The following is a 10,260-nucleotide window of genomic DNA, read 5'->3' on the forward strand; positions in this document are numbered from 1 at the left end:
CAATTAATGAGATATCGTATCCAAACTGATTGAATAAGCATAAAACTTTTATATATCCTGTCCAAAGTTGGTTCAAATCGGACCACTATATCATATAGCTGTCATAGAACCGATCGGGCGAAAATCAAGTCTTAGTATGAAAATCTTTTATGTTTTATGAGACATTGTAACCAATATGATAGAACATGCATTTAAGTTAACTAAATATTTTTTAACTTTTCCATTATTTGTTTTTGCCATAGTGAGTACGGGGTCTCCAACAGTAGTGTATGCTCGACTGTAGCATCGGTCCTCTAGTTTTTTATTAAACAAAAAAAACCTCTACACGAGGTAAAAGCCTAGTGACGAAAGCAATTTCTAGCCCCAAAATTTCTGATATCCAATTTTGTGACGAACAAAATTCAGTTTAATCTAAAAATTTAAAAAAAAAATATAAATTAATAAAAAAAAGCGAAAATTGGCATTGTGCACTGTGAGCAAAAAGGGTAAGCTTCTTTGTAAATAAAAATTACTTTTTGCGCAGTGCAGTTAGGTAAAAAGTTTAAAGGTACGCCTAAAAGCCCTCAAACACACCTTTCAAATAATATATAGAAGATATCTGTAGCTTCTATGGTTTGGAAACTGTTGAGGTTTCAATTTTACCGGGATTAAGCGTTTTCACGCAAAACTAGCGGTTTTTTCAAAAAGTCGTAGAACAAACATTTCTAGATTTTCGAAATTAATAAGTTCCCATCATTACATTTAAGTTTCTTTAGCGCTTTGATGCAAACAGACAAACAGACAAACAAACTGACTTTTCACTTAATTTTGAGAAGTCCACTAAAAATTTCAAATTGATTTATCTTTTGAACCAGTTATCGGATTTGGGTGATTGAAGTATCAATCAACGCGTATTTTTAAGTAGAATTTTAAAAAAAAGAAACAATTTTACCAAAAGTTTTAATATGCCATTTTGTAAGTTAGGACTAAACCTTTCGATCGTTTTATAACTCGATCTGATCGGACAGTCGTAGCAAATTTTCCAACTTAGCTGTATATATTGTTAGTCGCCTCTCGCACCCTTCATAATGCTTTCGTCACTAACGCGAACTGCCGTCCGCAGTGACCGACGATTTAGACCAAACTAGACTACATATTCTGTGAGTTTGGTTGAGAGAGCTCAAAAAAAAATAATTTTCATGCTAAAAGTTAATTTGCATCCAATTGTTCCAATGGCAGCTATATGATATAGTTACCCGATGCTCACCAAATTTGGTCTTGGTGTAACAGGCAGTCTCAAATATACCATCTGCGAGTTTGGTTGATATGTAATAGGGTACAAAAAAGTTTATCATACTAAAGGTTAACTTGAGCTTGATTGTACCTATGACAGCTATATGATATATTCATTCGATTTTGACGAAGTTGACAGGGTGTAACATATGTTAAAAAAGACATGTTCCGTAAGTTTGGTTGAAATAGCTAAAAAAAATCAAAAGAGTTGTTCATACTAAAGGTTATATTACATCCGATTGTTCCTATGGCGGCCGATGTAAATCAAATTGTTTAATATTGTGTGTGGTCCCGTGGCTCAGAAGTTAGAGTCGCCGACCTATCACATAACTAGAACTACAGTTTGAAAAATAACTCGGTTCGAGCCCTGCCATGATACAAAATCAGAAACTTACCTGTTTTATAAATTCTTAAAATTGCACTGAAAATGCTTTAAATATCATGTAGGGGGCCCAAAATACTAATGAATGTAAAAAAAAATATTTAAAAAAAAAAAATAAAAAATTAAAATAAAATCTTGGCGGGTCCGGGGATTGAACCGAGGGCCTCTTGCGAATGAGTCTAACACACAATCCTCTGCACTACCTAAGTACCAACCCCGCTAGCTGACCAAACAACGTCTGTTAAACAAATCTTATGTTGCAGTCTTTTGAGATTTTGTGCGAAATTAATAAAAAGAATAACAATTATAAAGCAGCATAAGAAACAAAAATGCAAAATGTTGCAATATTTTTTTGATTTCAAAAATATTGATAAAATAAAAAATATAAAAAATCAAAATAAAAACCTGGCTTTTCGGGAGATCGAGCCGCGGACCTCTAGCGCCTTAGTCTATACACCATCCTCTGCGCCACCTAGATTCTGAGGCCGTCACCTGACCAAACTCTAATAAATGTAAACTTAAAGTGAATGCGAACTTTGACTTCGAATTTAACGCACTTGTAGGGTGAATTTTGGAAAACGACGTCCTAAGCGCCGATGAATTTGTCATATATGTGTTGTGTTAAAATTTCAAGCTTGTACCTTGAGCCGTTTAGCCTGTATAAAGCTAAATGAGTCAGTTGGACAAAAAGATTTACACATATATATATAGATTGATATGAATAACAAAAAGTCAGCATACTCAGTTTTCAAATTAAAATCGCAGAGAATATCACTACAATCTGAGGAATTGTGTTCTGTGAAAATTGGCTATAATTTTTTCGTTTCCTGTATCCTCTGCGGTAGAGCATATTTTATCAGTCGCCTGCGTTTCGATTTATTTTGAGTCGCATAATAAAAATCAGACTCCTTAAAATGCTTATCGCAAATCCTGTCCTTCTCGTTAAAAGCGGCTCGAGCGGCACAAATTGCAACATTGCTTTGACATTTTTATTTAAATTTAAAAGTAACCCAAAATTCACAATTCTGAAAAACTGTTTGTTGATTTCACTTGAGAGAGAGAACACAAACTACAAAAATTAGCTACATAAACAAACTCTCTCTCGTTGACGTTTGCTGTCAAGCTGTCAGAAAAGGTACCTCAAAGAGGCCAACTGTATCGAAGACGTCACCTTAAATAAGCACACCTTGGTCTGAAAACTGTTGAAGTAATGTTTTAAATATAAATGTATCAATTTACTATATGAACTAGTTCTTTAAGCTGAAAGTATCATCTCTAAAACGCACACACACATACTTACGAAGAAAAAGAAGCTGTAGTGTCATTTTAAGTTTTTATATGCAAATGACTTGATAAACTCCATCCTGAGAAGAGTAAAGATCTACTTTAACAGGTTATGGGCCCCAGATGAGTGTAGATGCGCAAGACTAAAGAAAGAATTATGGATTTTGCAAAGGTTTTAAGTATAAAGCCATTGGCTGGTAAAACAGATTGGCCACTATGGAAGAGAAAGACACGTGATATGCTGGATTATCACGATGGATCTCTAGATGTACTGGATGATGAAATAGTAAAATCAGAGCCACCAGAAGGTGCAGCGGCTTCTGAAATTAAAAAGCATAAAGAAAAGTTCGATTTGTATCGTAAGGCGAGCAGCTATGCTAAAACGATGATTTTGGGTGCCGTAACAGATGAGGTGTATCAGAAGATAACGAACAAAGAAACAGCACATGAGAGGCTCTAAAGCAGCAGTTTGAAGCGACGTCCAAGGATCAGCTTTTTAACGAGGTTTTGATACATATTGCAAGGCTTAAGAATTTTTGGATCGAATAAAACAATGGACTAGAGGCAAAATATGAGCACAGACTTCCGGATTTGATTTTGGTGTGTAAAACGTTGCATATTTTTCTAAGAGTTTTTAGAATTTTCGTCAGAGTTGCATGCTTTTGACCAAAGATACTGAAAAAATATTTGACGAGTTGACACGCAGCTAGGCATGTCGGAAAAAAGTTTATTTGACCTATGGATGGGTAAGAAGCCGAGAATCAAACATTTTCGTTACGCACATATTCCTGCAGAGAAAGGGAATAAAATGGATAAAAAGGTGGTAAAAGGCTACCTAGTTGGATGCGATGGTGATAAGCCATTCAGATTTTACTTAAAAGAAAAAAAACAAAATAGTCTTGTCTAGACATGTCAAGTATTTAGAGAATATTGGTTATTGCGAACAACCTGCCAGATACTCAATAAAGGACATGCCAAGACAGAATCAAAGAAAATCAAAGTGAACCATTTTCTGAAAGAAGCGAAAATGAAGAAACCTTACAGGAAAGAGACAACGAAGAAGAATATGAGACTGGAGAAGAGAATTTAGAAAGTCCCAGGAAGCTAAGAGACAGATCAACGGTAAGAAAGTTAATACATTTCAATGACTTTGTTTTGGAAACACAAGGATTATTCACCGGTTCTGAGCAAGAGACGTTTCAAGAAGTTATCAACAGCAAAATGGGTGTTGAATTTCGCAATGCAATGAATAATATCCCCCTGTGCTATTACTCCTATAATTAATTACATATTGTTATTCAAAACGAAAAATTAATAAATTCTTAAAAATAATGTATTTGAATATAAATCAGAGCTTGCAAAAAAAGGTCAACACTTTCATACTACCTGAAAAAAACCTGTTTCATTCGGACAGATCCCAAAAAGGTTGAGAGAAAACACACTCAATTGTGTTTAAGGGAAATCCTCAAGCAATGACCACTCGATTCGATTTTATTTCGGTCGGGCTTTTCAGAGACCGGTTTTCTCGGCTCAAACAAAAATAGGGTAATTTCTGGATGAAATTGTGTACAATAAACTTCGAATTTTGTGAAGAAAAATTAAAATTTAAAAAACTAACAAAAATAAAAATAATTAAATAATAAAATGAGCTGCGAAATTACTAAAAAGTCCATGCCTTTTTTCAATTTGATCAAAGCACTAACAAGTCAGTATGTAACGTGCGCAGCTAGTTGGAAAGCACCTGACAAATCTTCGAAGGCACGTGCTTGCCAAACACCATGAGCTTTTTGAAGACTTTCAAGTTTGTGTCGACCAAAATAAAGAAAGTCCGGCAAAGATGAAAAGAATTTCATATGAAACAAATGAGGAAAAAATTGTGTCTTCTTTAGTAAAAATGGTGACCAAGGACGGAAGACCATTCAAGCATTTGGATAGCGAGGGATTTCGTGAAATAATATGCCCAATTTTTCAAGCGCTTGGAATGCCCCAAACTACATCGAGGAATATTATAAGTTATGTAAAAACTCGCGAGAAAGCAATTATAAATTAAAGTAAAGCTCTTACAAAAGGAAAGCTTTTTTCATTAAAAATTGATGTGGCAACAAGGATGGAAAAAGCAATCCTAGGTATCAACTTGCAACTAATTAGCTCGACCAACTTGAAATCGGAAATTATTGTAAAAACCCTTGGGATGATTCAGTTGTTCCAGTCACATACAGGTGCTTATATAAATAAAGAAATTATAGATACCATAAAAGAGTACGACATGAGGCTGGATCAAATTTTTAGGTAAGAATAATATAATAGGCAATCTAAATATTCTTTTCTACAATATTCTATAATAAAATGAATTTATTATAAATATGTAGCATCACATCCGACAATGAAAGAAATATGATAAAGGTCATTGAGTTATTAAATGATAATGCCACTAAAGAAGCAATAGTCTACAATGATGATAGTGACGACGAACTAATGGAAAAAATTGAGTCGATTGAATTCACAAACATACATCTGGTGCGGTGTGCTGCGCACACACTTCAGTTGTGCTCGTGTGATGTTAATAAGCAAGGCGACATTACGGAAAAGGTCAACAATTGCCGCCAACTGTGTAAAACTCTGCGTACTAGGAAATACAGGTAAGTTTAGAGCTTATTACCCACACATTACAATACATATGAATTAGCACAGACGTATCTTGGTTGAACATAATATATGCATACCAACACTGGATGTCATCACAAGATGGAACTCCACCTACAATATGTTGGTAAAATTAGTAGATTTTAAAGATTTTACTATCAAGAAGCTGTCTATTTCAAGCCGTTTTGATTGGGACTAGGTCAAATTATATGTTGATGTGTTTAAGGACCCATATGATGTGACCCTAAAATTGCAAAAAGAGCAAATGCTATGTTATATAGTGACTTTTTTATGTCATGGATGGAGCTGAAGTTAAAGTTTGAAAAAAGCCAAAATTATTTGGGAAAAAAATTGTTAGCCCAACTTAAAGTTAAATAAAGTAAATTACTTAAAAATTAAGCATTGTTATCAGCCATTTACATGGATCCGCGCATCAATTTAATATTCAATGACCATCAAAAAATGCTGGCTAAGCAAAATTTAAAAAAAATTGCCTACCGTTTGTTTGAACTGAAGCAAGTAAGATACAAAAACTTATGTAAAAGTGTTTTTAAAACGTCTGAGTCCTTTAGAGCATGTAAATATATGAAGTAGTTATGTTGCTGAATATTGTATGTATTTTTGTGTGCTTTTAATAAAACTATCCTTGTAAAAACTTAATTATGTGTCTGCAATTAAGGACATAATAACAATGCTGACAATTGTATTTTTAAGGTGAATGCGGCAACAGGCTCTGGTGCAGAACCTACCCCACCCCAGAAAGATCACAATTCATCAAATGATTCCAGTGCTTCCAAAGAAAGTTCGCTATTTTCATCATATTTGGATGACATGCAGCCCCTTCAGCAAAACTAAAATGAGCCAGCATCGGAGAAATTAAAAAAATAGTTTATTGAAATTGAAAATTTTAATGTAGCAAATGGTTTTTTACCATTAAATAGTAATATAAATCAATTTTACCACACAATGAAATTAAAATCACCCCACTTGAGTGAGCTTGCTTAAATTGTTTTGGCCACACCAGCAACTCAGGTGTCGGTTGAAAGATGCTTTTCAGCACTAAGCTTTATTCTTTCCGAAAAAAGAAGCTCACTAAGCCCTGAAAATTTAAATACACGTTGAATTGAAAAACTTAACACATAATAAACTAATGAAAAAACATTAAAAAAAATTATTGAAAAAGACCGTTTTTGTTCCCCTTTTTACGCTTTGCTCATCTGTAGACCCTTATTTCATGAGAGCCCGAAAATTTGTTCCTGATCGAGTTGTCATGGCAAGACCCATTTGTGTGTTTGTTCAGTAAAAAATTCAAGACCGAGAGCTTGACTAAAATTAAAAAATGGGTCTTGCTCAGAGAGTAACAGACCTTACTCAGCTTTTTTCTGTCATTTGTGTGAGGGGATTGCTTTAATAATTTCGGTTGACCTGTTTTTGGGAGATGTGATAAAAATACTAGTGAAGTAAATCCAAACTTAAGATCGAGTTCTATATTGAAATAAAAAATTGCCAAAATAAAGAGCGAGTTGTCGATATATTGAAAAAAAGTAGATCAAGTTGCAAATTTTGTAATCACAAAAGATACGAGTACTTTTATTACACATCTTTTTTTTCTAGTATAGTTTTTATGCAAAATTCAAGCTTTGACAGTTTTTTCGATCATTCATTATGGTCTTTCATTAAAATTTCTAACGATTAAACTTAATTCTGAAAATTAACTACGAAGAACAAGACCCAATGAGTTGTTGATTTTTCTCGGAAATCGTTTTAATCAATTCGATACATCGTTAATAAAATGGTCGAGTTAAAGTACTCGATATTTTTCCATCACTAATATATACCCTTAACAGTATATTTCTCAATCAGGTTTAGAGCGGTGTATATATATAAATACAAGCTGATTTGAATTTTTTATATTATTGCTAAATAATCCAGAGAATTACAAAAGTAATACGTTTTTTGGTAAATTAGTCGCTGTGTGCAAAATTTGTGACGTTAATTTGCAGTGTGCATATGTTACCAACATGTAACGGCATTTAAGAAACAAACATACAAAGGAGTTAAAAGAAGTTGAAAAATTGGACATCATTCAGGGTATAAAAAGTTGTTGTATACGTGAACGAAAGCGACCTAAAAACTTGTGAGAAACTTATCACCGAACGAAAATTACCGTTTTCGTTTCTGGACTTAACCCAAGTAAGTATTTTACCGAGCAAATTTTCAATGGTTTAAATATGAATCTAATAAATTCATAAAAAATGAAGGAGAAGATTAAAAAAAAAAAATAGCAAAATGCTCAACAAGAAAATTGTTTGTTTAAAAATTGATTCAGCAACCAGGCATAGCCGTAGTGTTCTTGGAATAAATGTGCAATACTATAGAGAGCTGCACAATAGGCACCAAGCCATCAGCCTATGTAGCGAAATACAATCGGTTTTAGAAGATTTCAATTTAACAAAAGAACAAATTCACTCCGTTACGTCGAATAATGGACGTAACATGATAAAAGCTATAGAAATTTTTAGTGACTAGTCTAATACTTTTGAGTAGGAAACTGACTTGGCATATGAAGATATGATTAATAATGTTAAAGTGCACAATATAATTTCAGTAAGATGTGCGGCACTCCCTGAAACTGCCTGTCAACGATTTTTTGAAATCTATTAGTTGCCAGTCTGCAATTAATAATGCCAGATCTTTAGCAAAAGCATTAAGGTGCCCGTCTAATAGGTAAGTTTATCTTATACTTGCAATTATATTCTCTGAGCTCTTCTATCAGTGAAATTAAATCATAGTGTTTTTTGGAGATATTTTTTAAACAGCAAAAATCTATCAATATCAGTAATTGACGTACAAACGCGTTGAAACTAAACATATAACATGTTGATGAAATTAATAAACTAAAAGGATGTTTTTAAAGAGTTTTTCGAGGCAAAAAATTTGTCTGGATCAGATTGGAAGCAGATAGAGCCTGTGGTTACCGCACTGGAATCTGTAAATTGCACTACGCTGAAGCTGCAGGCAGAGCAACTAGTGATTTGTTGGCTAAATGCCACGACAAAAGAGAAAAGTCTTTGTTGGAAAACGAAATATTGGTTTCCGCATTACACCTATGATCCGAGACTTCGTAGAACGCTGAAAACCCCAAGTCAGCTGGCAATAGCGGAAAATTATTTAAAACGGCTGTTTCGTAATATGTAAAACGTTCAGAACAATATAAATATTATTATTGATTATTATACTTTTCCTATACATCCTATAGATATTTTTCGCACAGCAAGAAGTCAGTAAGGACTCATGCTCACACTTAAATGCATTTTTAAACGCAATCGAAATAGACGTTGCGGAATCCGCAGCCGATGACGATCTATAGTTTAGATTCTAAAGACAGCATTCTCAGAAATTTCATGCGACGATCCTAAGCCACTTTGCATTGAGAAGGATTTGATGTACTAATGGCAAACAAATTTTAGTTTCCGAACCTGTATCACTTGGCTCAGGTTATTCAAAGCGTGCCTGCAACTCAAATGAGCGTTGAGCGGGCATTTTCTGCACTTCGTTTGGTGCTAACCGACAACTGGTGCAATTTATCAGAGGAGTCTGTACAAAAAATATTGTTTTTACAGTTAAATAAAAAAAAAACAAAATAAAACAAGCCTTAGTAAATTAGTTAACTAATTGCCCTATGACTTAAGCGGTGTAGGATGTCGGGTGGTTGCTTACTCGGATAATGTTGCTTTATTCCTTAAGCCAAGACTGGGACCCACACATATGCAAAAATATAAACTCTTAAATTGTTGACAAGTTATGCGATGAACCTTCCTTTTTTATAGTTGATAAAAGATAACTAATCACCTTCTTCTACTGCCAATTTTCCACTTTTTATACCCTGAGCCCATTGAAAATGTGCAAAAAAGGGTATAATGTGTTTGGCAGAATGTATGTAACAGGTAGAAGGAGGGGTGGCAGACCCCATAAAGTATATATATTCTTGATCAGGAGCAACAGCCGAGTCGATTCAGCCCTGTCCGTCTGTTTGAACGCGGCGATCTCAGAGACTGTAAGTGCTAGAGACTTCAAATTTGGAATGCAGGTTTGTGAATACCATACGCAGGTCAAGTTTGTTTCCAATTTTTGATGTCACGCCCCCTTCGCCCACAAATTGAAAAAAAAACGATTTACAGGAGCAATTTTTGACATAGCACTCCCTAACTGAACAATCAGTTGAGAAGTATGCGTATTAAACGACCCTGAAAATTTCAAAGCGATTGACCCATAAATAAAGAAGTTATTTCAGTGTTTACATTTAATTCAATAATTACATTTGCATGGCAAATCAAACGTGCGAGCGAGACAGCATGTTCACGTTTGTATGCAAGGCGCGCACAAAGACAGTTCGAATTAGTACCCATTTAGAATTAAGCGAATTACCAAAAAGAATTAAGCGATAAGCAAAAATATTATCGATATCATATAATGAAAATGTTAATGTATAATTTATGTATATAGAAATATACAATTTAATTAAAATATAATTGTGTTAATATATAAATATGTATTTTTGCATGGCAAAAATCAGCAGAAGCTGATAGCTATGCATGAAATTGCATGAAAAAAAAACCGATCATTTTGCAGCACTACTTTTGCATCTTTGCCGAGCACTGAATGCCGCAAAATAATAA

At 34.0% G+C, this 10,260-nt stretch overlaps 1 long non-coding RNA gene across 1 annotated transcript; it reads left to right on the top strand.

Annotated features, from left to right (window-relative positions):
* Positions 1-5,340: 5,340 nt before the first annotated feature.
* On the top strand, positions 5,341-6,457 carry LOC117782688. Its single transcript, XR_004617314.1, has 2 exons — positions 5,341-5,577; positions 6,296-6,457. It is a non-coding gene; the product is annotated as an uncharacterized LOC117782688 (long non-coding RNA).
* Positions 6,458-10,260: the final 3,803 nt, after the last annotated feature.

Source organism: Drosophila innubila (genome assembly GCF_004354385.1).
Source record: "Drosophila innubila isolate TH190305 chromosome 2L unlocalized genomic scaffold, UK_Dinn_1.0 5_B_2L, whole genome shotgun sequence".
NCBI lineage: Eukaryota > Metazoa > Arthropoda > Insecta > Diptera > Drosophilidae > Drosophila > Drosophila innubila.